Source organism: Falco rusticolus, chromosome 4 (assembly GCF_015220075.1).
Source record: "Falco rusticolus isolate bFalRus1 chromosome 4, bFalRus1.pri, whole genome shotgun sequence".
Classification (NCBI taxonomy): domain Eukaryota; kingdom Metazoa; phylum Chordata; class Aves; order Falconiformes; family Falconidae; genus Falco; species Falco rusticolus.
Window position 1 is genome coordinate 91,345,162 of NC_051190.1, and position 9,926 is coordinate 91,355,087.

At 41.9% G+C, this 9,926-nt stretch overlaps 1 protein-coding gene across 1 annotated transcript in view; it reads right to left on the reverse strand.

Moving 5' to 3' along the window:
- Positions 1 to 7,124, reverse strand: part of LOC119147900 (POU domain, class 6, transcription factor 2) — a 95,316-nt gene extending 88,192 nt beyond the window's left edge. Inside the window, exon 1 of the mRNA XM_037387379.1 lies at positions 6,821 to 7,124. The gene's annotated coding sequence lies outside the window, so the exon portion shown is untranslated. The remainder of the gene's footprint in view (positions 1 to 6,820) is intronic.
- Positions 7,125 to 9,926: the final 2,802 nt, after the last annotated feature.

Here is a 9,926-nt window from a genome sequence, read left to right on the forward strand (position 1 = left end):
AGAGTATTGCTCCTCAGTCAGATCCAACAAGCCCACTAGGTTCTCTGTGTTCAATTGGTCCACTTGCTTCCGAGCAGAAGCATTTTTTTTTCCTCACAAAACTAGAAACCTGTGATGGGTTGCAATTTTTTTCATTTTTTAAATTTGCTTTATTACTAAGAGTTGAGGGGTATGAAAAATAGGGAAAAATAAAGCTTTGCTTAGGGATACTCTCTACTTCCCTGAAAATTTTTGGAAATTTGAGTGAAAAGAGAAATTAAGATAAATGAATGCTAGCAAAACAGATCCACTGGATTTAAAAGAGTATCTGAGGGGCTGTGTCAATTTTTTTTCTGGCCCTAAGACTCTCAGAGGTTCTCCTCTCTGCCTAAAGAGGTTTTGGAAACAGAAGACCTTATGGGATATGGATCCTTTCCCAAATTTGTCCTGGGAGCGTACTATTTGTTTATTTCCCCATTTATTAAATACTTCAGTTGCTTTAGGGAGTTTATTAAATGCTCCCATTTCAGAAGCCAGAGCTCGCCAGGCAAACAGCTCCACTTTCCTCTCCTTCAGAGAATTCTCTAGCAAGTGTTTTCCTATATTAGCCTCAGCTTCTGCCCCTTGGGTGCTAATAATGCCAGTTGTTTTGCTCGAAGATTAATTTCCTTTGCTTTAAATGTGAGTCAGACACCAGTACTCCTTGAGCTTCTGAAAATAGCAACACCTGCAGAGTGTATTTGGATGGACCAGGCAGCCAGTGCTCCAACCGAGAGAAGGTTTCCTCAGGGAATGAAGAGACTTGCTTATAAAGTCTCTTTGAGAACCCTTAAACATCCCTTTGCTCTGTTTAAATGCAGTCAGTATTCAACAGCTTTGCAGCATGAAGCCCCGATGCCTCAAAGACCCAAAAAAGCAGTGAGGTGCCGGGGGAAGGAAGACAGCCCAGGAGGAGATGGGAAACCCTACCCAGTCCTGTGGATGGGTGTAGTCTTACATATAAATCAAACCAGCCTTTCTGTGGAAATGATGCCCATGTATCTCCAGGTAGATATGAAGAGCAGCAGCCCTCAAACAAGCTAGCTGTGCCAGGAAACCAGGCTGCACGTCTCTGCACTGTGCACCAGGGCCAGGGAGCATGGTACAGCACGGTGCAGAGGCACCTGAGTGTCCAGCTAGGGCGCATGCTGACACATCGGAGTGCTCTATCCAGTGGCAGAGCCAGAAGGGATGAGGAGGATCGTGGACGTGCCCAGAAGAGGCAAGAGGAGAAGAAGAAAGGAGGCCCTGGATGCGCTGAAACTCAAAGCCAAGAATTTCTCAAGCAAGGTGCATGTTGGTGTGGTTCACAGAACGACTGCAGTGGCAAAAGGAAGGGCATAAATACAAAAGGAGGGGACCTGAATCACAACAGCATTTGCAATGGGTCACAAGCATGTGTGTGTGCGGTACTTCAGTATGACCATGACTTTCTAGCTGGTGGAAACGTCTACACAAGTACCTGCCTCTTCCACTCATGAAATCACCTTTATCAACCCACATAAATCACTAGGACTGTAAGAATACTCAGCAATCCAAAACTGTCAGTAAAACAAGATTTTTAAATCTTTGTGGACATGTTTGAAATAAGCAGGGGATGAAATATGCAAAATATTCTCAACAGTTCTCCAAGCTCAACTCAATTTAGCTGAGTACAGGGCAGTTTCCATGCTACTAGTTCAGAGCTGAGACCTAGGTCTTGCTAGTACCTCCTGGAAATCCACTAAGGATCGGTACTTCAGGCTCACTCTAAGGAGGTGATGGACATAGACCTTCCTGAATAAATAAATGCTGTATGTGTCTGTATCATCTGTTGCCTTGTGATGTGCAGTATCTCACTCCTTACTGATAGCAAAACTAGGAAATTTTGGAAACTGGATTCAAAGCAGTGCATTTTCTCACCATTTATAAGATATTTCTTTGTCAAACTGATTACCAGGTGACTTGGGAACAGATTCAGACAGTCATGCATAGCACAGTATCATATGCAGGAAGAAGGCTAGATAATTTTAGCCAAGCAAACAAACAAAAACCTGAGTGGGATTATCGTGTCATAATCTTGGCCAAGTTTTCTCGATCTCAGGATTAAATAAGCATGAGAAAAATACAAGCGTGTCTTGGATGTGAGCACAGCCCATGACTATAGTCCTTGCAAACTTATCCCAGCTGCCTTCCTCAAACCAGCAGAGACTTGGTTCTGTATCATAAATATATGTAAATGTATCAAAGTGTCAGTAAACACTGAGGTTTCTTTGAAGCAGGTTTTTCCTTAATGAGAAGCTAACCAATGAATGAGGCTGGGAGGGAAGGGGCAGTTAGGTTTTTGTGACTGCTGGAGCCTCAGGCATCTGTGTACATATTCTTCCTCATTTACAGCTGAGTGTTTCAGCCTTTCTGCTTTTCTTTTGTCCTTTGTTATAAAAGTGTTGAGGTTCCAAATACATTATTTAAGATTAGTATGAAAATTTAATCTGAAGGAAGTTCTGTTTGCTGTCCTAGAGTTTGCTATTACTTGCAAGATTGTTCTGCCATTGACATCTCCTCACTTCCTTTCTTCCCTCTTTTTATTATTATTTTTTTCTCACTCATCATCTTCCATCAGCTGCAGTTACTGTAGGAAGGTTTCTATGACAAAGAGATGCTTTAGGAAAGAGTTCTGAAAGTGGTCAGAATAATTTTATGGTGGGGCAGTCCCTGGGTGATTTCCTATTTGTCTGTTCCTATTCGCACACGAACAGAACAGTAAAAATCATTGGGAAATCTATTCCTATACCACCGCTTTCCCTTTGTAGATCTGGCTATGGGTACGTTCATCTTACCCACACTGCTGAAACATACGGTGAGTGTCAGCACCAGAAGCCAACCTCCATTTGGAGCCAGTTAAATATATGTTGCTGATACAAAGCGTGTTATTCTGGTAGTCAGACAGAATAATTGGCTACTTAGTACTTGGTTCATCTGATTTTATACAGCATGTAATCAAGAACTTATGGCTCCAGAAATTTAATTGAATGGAAACTCTGTAAGAGGTGCTAACTCTGCTTTGAAGTTGCAACACGCTGACCATTCAAGAACCTGTACAGTTTGCCATGTAAAAACATTAAACAGTCACAGGAGAAGCATTCTGGAAGAAGTGTACTTTCCCAGAAGTAAAGGTTTCTGAGTCCTCAGTTTACAACATGAGATAGGTTGTCTTTCACCTCTGGATTCCTTTGTCTCAATCAATTAAGACAATGAAAGTAAAAATAAGACTATGATTATCTATATGAGGAATTTCACCATTTTGATACGAAGGGATGAAAGTCTTCAGTCATCTGCCTGACCCAGCACCTCTTGAAATACAGCTTTGCTTTGGAAAATTCTCCTCTGGCTGGCTGTCTTTTGCAAATCAGTGGTGACCCCGGTTGTCACCACTGTAACAACCAAAAGCAGTGGTTTGCTTTTGCCAGCGTAAAACTGGAGCATTGTCACTAATGACGGCACAGAATCCAGGCCCTGGAACCTAAAGTGAGGTTTTTCATCTTTCTATACAATCATTAAAAGACTTCCTAAAAATAATAGTTTTCTAACTACAATCCAGTCCACTGAACTGAGTAAAGAATAGTGATAAAATTAGAGCAGAGTATCATAGAACAATCTGACAGGAATCATTCTGAGACTTTTAGCTGGTGTACGCTGCACCGGTATTATTAATTTCTGATCAGCTAGCAAAAGTACCTCACCCAGGTATACCTAAGCAAGTCACTTTCATTTCATTTGCCTTCTGAAGGACATGACAGCATCTGTACGTTTTGAGATGTAATTGCTGTTATCCTTCAGAGTTTTGTGAAACAAACACAATCATCCTCCTGAATTACTGACTTTCCGTGACAATTTTTTGAGCTTGCATTGTTCTAAACTAATATCTTTCAGACAGATCCTGAATAATGTAAGAGGATAAAGCCCACATGAAAAAATCAAGAATTCAGAAATGAAATTTAAGCTGTCAAACTTTAACTTAGTTGATCTTTATTCCCTTAATATTCTTCAAACAAAACCCATTTTATTCTAGTTCATAAAGAACATTACCTTAGAGGCCATAATACCTCTGATTTTTTTTTCTAGGTCGATTTTTAAGTTAAAGCAGTAGACATTAAAAAAATCCACAGTCTAAGCAGCTATTATGAACTGGGTATGTGAACTGCTGCCAAATGTGTGCTCCCTCCTTTTTTTTTATTTTATTTTAATGTTTGTGCAGAAGAAAACAATTTCAGATCCATTCCTCAGGTTAGATGTACATGGGTGAAATAGCTTTTCTCTGCAGGATTTAGAATGGAAAGGCAAATTTCATGGAGGAGATCTTACCACTGCTCTGCTTTAGAGAAGTACCCAGACACATCCTTCAACCATCTACAAAGTGCAACAGTGGTTCTGCTGGAAACTTTTCTGGGTCACCTGTTTGCATATTAAGGAGTCTCACCATCCTCAGCAATATGACAGAGTATTTTCAAGTTCTTAAGTATTTCTTAGGGAAACTTGAGAAGCATTACACTTGCTTTAGAAATGCTGTAGAAATGGCTAGAAGGCCAAACTAATGGCCCTACAAACATTGCTAAGGTGAGGCCTGAAGTTCTGTGCTGAATTCTGGCTTCTCTTTTCAATGTCAGCACATGGCGCATCTGCATCTGTGAACAAACTTTGGGTTTTCATGGCTGTTTAAATGGTGAGGATCAGAGAGGAAAGAATATTAAAAATATTTATACCCAAATTTATTAGTAACTCTTTAATGCTGAGCCAGAGCTGACAGCTAATGACTTCTAATTCCTTGGCTGTTGTTCTGAACATGTCCAGGCATGCAGCTGGCACAGCAGCACTGGCTGCACTCAGCCTGGTGGGAATGCCAGACCTCTCATGCTGGTGTCTTTCATTAACTGTAATCCCAGTTCCTAAAACGTTTTGGGGCAGCATTTGAACTAAAACCACCTCAGAGTACTTGGTCGTCTCCTTCCACTTCTGTTGGGTCTGCCCCATCCAGACTGCCCTCCGAAGGGTAGCTGTGGGGATGAGCGTGCTGAAGACAGCGACGGGCCAAGGTATCTCCATGAAAACATGGGCACTGGTACCTCCTATGCAAGGTTTTACTTTTGTTGTACTTCTGCAAGTGAGGTGGGACCCTGGGAAGCTAACAGTGGAAAGTGATTCTACTAGCCTGTACCTGCAGGTCACAGATGAGGCTGGAACCACTCAAGTTCATTTGAGATTCACACTGGAACCAGAGGCTGTACAATAGCTGAGACTTCTGATTCAGTGTTAGTACAAGCCTCTTGAGGTATGTTCAATGAGATAATTCCCCTTCTTCCCTACCCCAACGTTAATTTATGTGTGCATTTGCTTTGTTTGGAAAACTGAATGCCTTCTGAAGCACAGTGTTTAGCAGGCAGTTTTAGCAACACATAGTGTATACAGTTAGTGTGCAAACATTACAGCTGCACCAAGACAAAAAAAAGCTCCTCTGGAAATATTCCTGTCTCTGTATGCCAATAATCTGCATACTAAAGAGCCCCAGAGCACTCACTAGCATGATAGACTGGGCATTAAGTGGTGCCTAAGTAGCCCTTAAGACAATACACAGAAGAAGCTCTAGAAACATTATACTTTACTGTAAGAAAAAGCCCAGGAACCAAGATGCATCTCTTGTGGACTTTTAAGTCTATTATCTAAACCATTAAAAAATCAGATTTGATGCAATTTAGTTGAAGCTTAGATTAATGCAGGTTTAACTGGTTGACCACATGGCAAACACAGCTTCTTGTAAACCAATTCCCTTAATTGTTTGGAAGCGGATTTTTTAATTATTAAGCTAATGCAGTTTAATGTCTGCAGGAAATGGAGCCGAATCCATCAGTGCAGATAACACCTTTAAAGTGGGGTCTCAGAATTTAGGGAAATATATGAATAGAGAGTTTGCTGGTTTCTAAGTGCACTTCCACTGTCCAGTGAAAGAGACTCTGCTCACTTCACAGACTATGCTGGTGTGTATTCACAATCATACTTGTGGGTACAGTCAAAGCTGTTCTTGCAGGACATGAATACAGCATGACATAGGTAGTGCAAGAACACCCAAGTATAAGAAATCAGGACCACTGGATCAGAGCCCTCCTGTTTCTGCCTGGCAATTCCAAGATGGGCAGAGCCCAGCATCAGTGCGGGTGCCATTGCTGACGGTTCATTTAAAAACATCTGTGTCATTGGAGTGAGTATCTAGGAAAGGCATTATCTGGCATTCTTAGCTTTGGAGTCTATACTGAGACTCTTAACAAAAGTATTTTATTCTAGCCGAATAAACGTTAGGGCTGTGATTTCAAAAGGAAGGATAACCCATCCACCCTTTGCACACATCCACCACCAGAAGCTCCATTTCTTTTAGGGACAGCCAGGACCATCTGCTAATGAACAGCTGATTTTGCTGTCCTCATAAGCTACCACGAAGGGTCACTGCTGGGCAAATGCCATTTGTGAAAGTTGCATGCTGGATCTGTGGAAAAAATTAGTTTTCTGTGTGTTCTGTGATATGGACTTTAAGAGCAAAAGATGTTTACTCTTCAGAAAGCAGAAGACTGGGACCATCATTAGTTATGGTTTTCTGGCTTATCAGGTCTTTTAGCTGTTCTGAGCTGCATGCCCACAAAGATTAACTCATTCGAGGTGGAATTTCCCAGCCTGTATGGTCAGAAGGTGTAACCTTCACTTGATCTCCCCTCGTGGTGGAAGAGTATGCACTTTCTTGCGTTAGACTGTTACAGATTTGTACAAAGTGTCCTACCTGCAATGGATTTGGTGAAGTAAGAGGAGATGGAAGGCCATGCCCTGGTGACTGGCTGGGTTTCTGAGGGGAGCTGGAGGACTGTGGGGCCGGAGGTGGTTGGCTCTGGCTTTGGGACTGTGTTTGGTTCTGCTGCGGTGGCGCTGACGGCTGTGGCTGTGGCTGCTGGGTCTGCTGGGGTGGCTGTGGAGTCTGTGCTTGCTGACCTTGCTGCTGCTGCTGGCTTTGCTGCTGCTGCTGTTGATGCTGGAGCTGCTGAAGATGCTGAAGCTGTTGAAGCTGGGAGTTCAGGGATGAGGTAGCTGTGAATTGAAGAGAGGGAAGGGAGTTATGTAGGTTTCAGTAATACCTACTATGTTAAAGATATTCTGGATTAAATTCTGGTTTTGTTACACTGTGGGGCTCACTGCCCACTGAGGGCAGCTGTCCTCAGGCTTCAGGCCATGGCAGGAAACACATTCCCGACAATAACAGCCTGTGGTTCTGCCAGTGCAGTTCTGTGGTAAGAGTCAGACTGCATTTGAGGCAATGAAAGTAAAACTTTGGAAGGGCTACAGCTCTGCCCACAGGACAGAGAGCACAGCTGACCTGCAATCTTCGCTCAGACAAGCTTACCAATGAAGTCAATGGGAATTTTGCCTGCCTAGAGAAGAGGTGAACAGGGCATCACTGCACACAGCCTAGCAAGAACTCATAACATGAACTGGTGCTGTTACATAAACCATTGTTGTAAAATAAAGGACACTCTGAAAAAAACTTTAAACAGCAGGTATCAGGAAATAATATATTCAGCTGTGAAATTTCTTGTGCAATGCATAGGTAGCAAAAATACCCAATAAAATGTGTGCGTGCCTGAAATCAGAACCCCTCATCATTCACATCTAAAAGCCATAAAGTTCCTCTTGTGAAACAGGGTGAAATTCTGTCCACCTGCACTGCTCACATACTCCTGGTACTAAAGGTCTGTCGTGTTTTGCTAGCACGTGCTCCACACATGAGGCTTGGAAAGTGGTGGTTCACATCAACCTGGAGGCACTGAGCAGCAAACTTTATCTCCCAGAGACACCTTCAAATTGACTAGGGCATTCCTTAAATTCAGGAAGGTAAGAATTGTGCCACAGGGGTGCCACTAAGGAAGAACAGCTTTAAGCAGCAGCCAGAACATCAGAGGAGCGTGGTGCTTTGGGTAATGGCCCTGAAGTCACTTGGGTCTCCGGCCTTACCCACTTTAATCAACATCTTTGGGGTTGCATTAAATGGCTATAAGATCCCAAGAGGAACAGCTTACAAGGTTATTGCACTATTTTGCACTCTGTATACTGCTTTGATAACACCACTCTGTATTCTAATTTCCAACAGGAGAAGCCAAAGTAAACTGGGAATGAATCAAATCTGTTATTTCTAAAATGGCATTCAGATTTCATGGCCAGAAACTCTGTTCATGAAATTATTTGTGGATTGGCAGATAAAGCCAAGTCATCTCCAGTTTCTTTTCATGCCGACATCCCTATTGCAGCTTTCTAGATGTCTATGCCCTGGGGATGAACCTGAGGTCTTGGTACAACTTATTAAATCAATGAGCCATAAACTGGAATAAGCAAAGGAAAAAAGAAAACGGAAAAAAATGAGGCAGAATGGGTAAGCCAGAAAAGTCTGTATGAAGGAAAACTAAAAGGCTTGGGAGGAAGAGCTGCTGGTCATCCATTCCTAACTTAGAGCTGCTCTAAATTTTCTTTCACCAGAGGCAGGAACCAAACTACAAATATGCCTTTACAAGAATTATAGCTATGTGTATGTGACTTCAACAAAGAACTTGAATAATGCAGAGAAGGAGGACTGATAACACCAATATATTTCCATCAGGAAAGTTACTGATGAAGTTTTTTGTTTCAACATAAACCACACATGGTATCTCATGCAAAATAGATCAGCCTGGAGAAGTAAGGGAACACTCACATCAATTCCTCCATCAGAACTCATACCTAAATGCCCCAAAGCCGAGGGGGAAGTAAGTGGAAATACAATCTAAAGCATATGAGAACAAAAAATGGAGAAGGTGTGTATACAAGAAAGCAACTGCATAGACAAATATTAACCATAGCATGAAGCACTTCAGATGGCAAGGAATACTATTGACCAGTTCTATCTGTAGGTACATACATACACAGTGGCAGAAAGACCCTTCCCATTCCCATGATGAAAAAAGTAATCTAGACCAGTTCTTGTGCAGGTCATTTCCTCACCTGTGACAGTTTACCAATCTGGACTAACCATTGATAACCAAGACTTCAAATACAACAGGCCCTTACTGCTTTCACAGACTCCATATAGGAAAGAATGTCACAACACCCCACAGAAGCATAACTTGTAACCCCCACGGCTCATAGACAGGAACGAGGGTTGTTTTATAGCCTATGTGAACAACTGGACAGGATAAGACAAGACTTTCTCTGTAGCAAAGTAGATACAGCAGGGTTTTTTGTACTGCCATGGTCCCCATTTTTCCCCCACAGGGCACTCTTAAAGGCCATGGCTTGGAAGAACAGAATTGTCAGAATGCCATACACTGTATGTAGGGCGCTGGGTCATGTAGCAGGGGACAGGCATTTGAGGCATAGAGCAAGCCATCTACTGAAATATTTTTGGAGCACAGAACATGTCTGGCTCCTTGAGGTATGCCTTTCAGCTAGAATCTGCAATATATGGTCAATAATTAAGAGAATGCTGAAAGTATCAATCTGAGATAACATGAGGTAATATAGGATGGAGGAATCACTGTGATTCCAGGAACACAAAAGTGTAAAAAAAGGTCAGCACTAAATTTTTATTAATGCTCTTATGATTGAACTTACCATATGCAAAAAAAAAAAATCTGTTCATAGAATACTAAAGACAACAGCATCACTGCCTGGACTTCTTAAAATTGGTGACAGGTAAGACATGAGGAGAAGGGTAAAGAAGCCCAAAGTGTAAAATAAATGAAAAATAAACATTAGCAAACAAATGAAGGGGTGGTTACGTTATAATGCAAAAAAGCTTATTGTTTTGTGTGTTTGCATATGGCTTAGAGCAATCAGAAGAGTATTATTTAATAATTATTAGTACT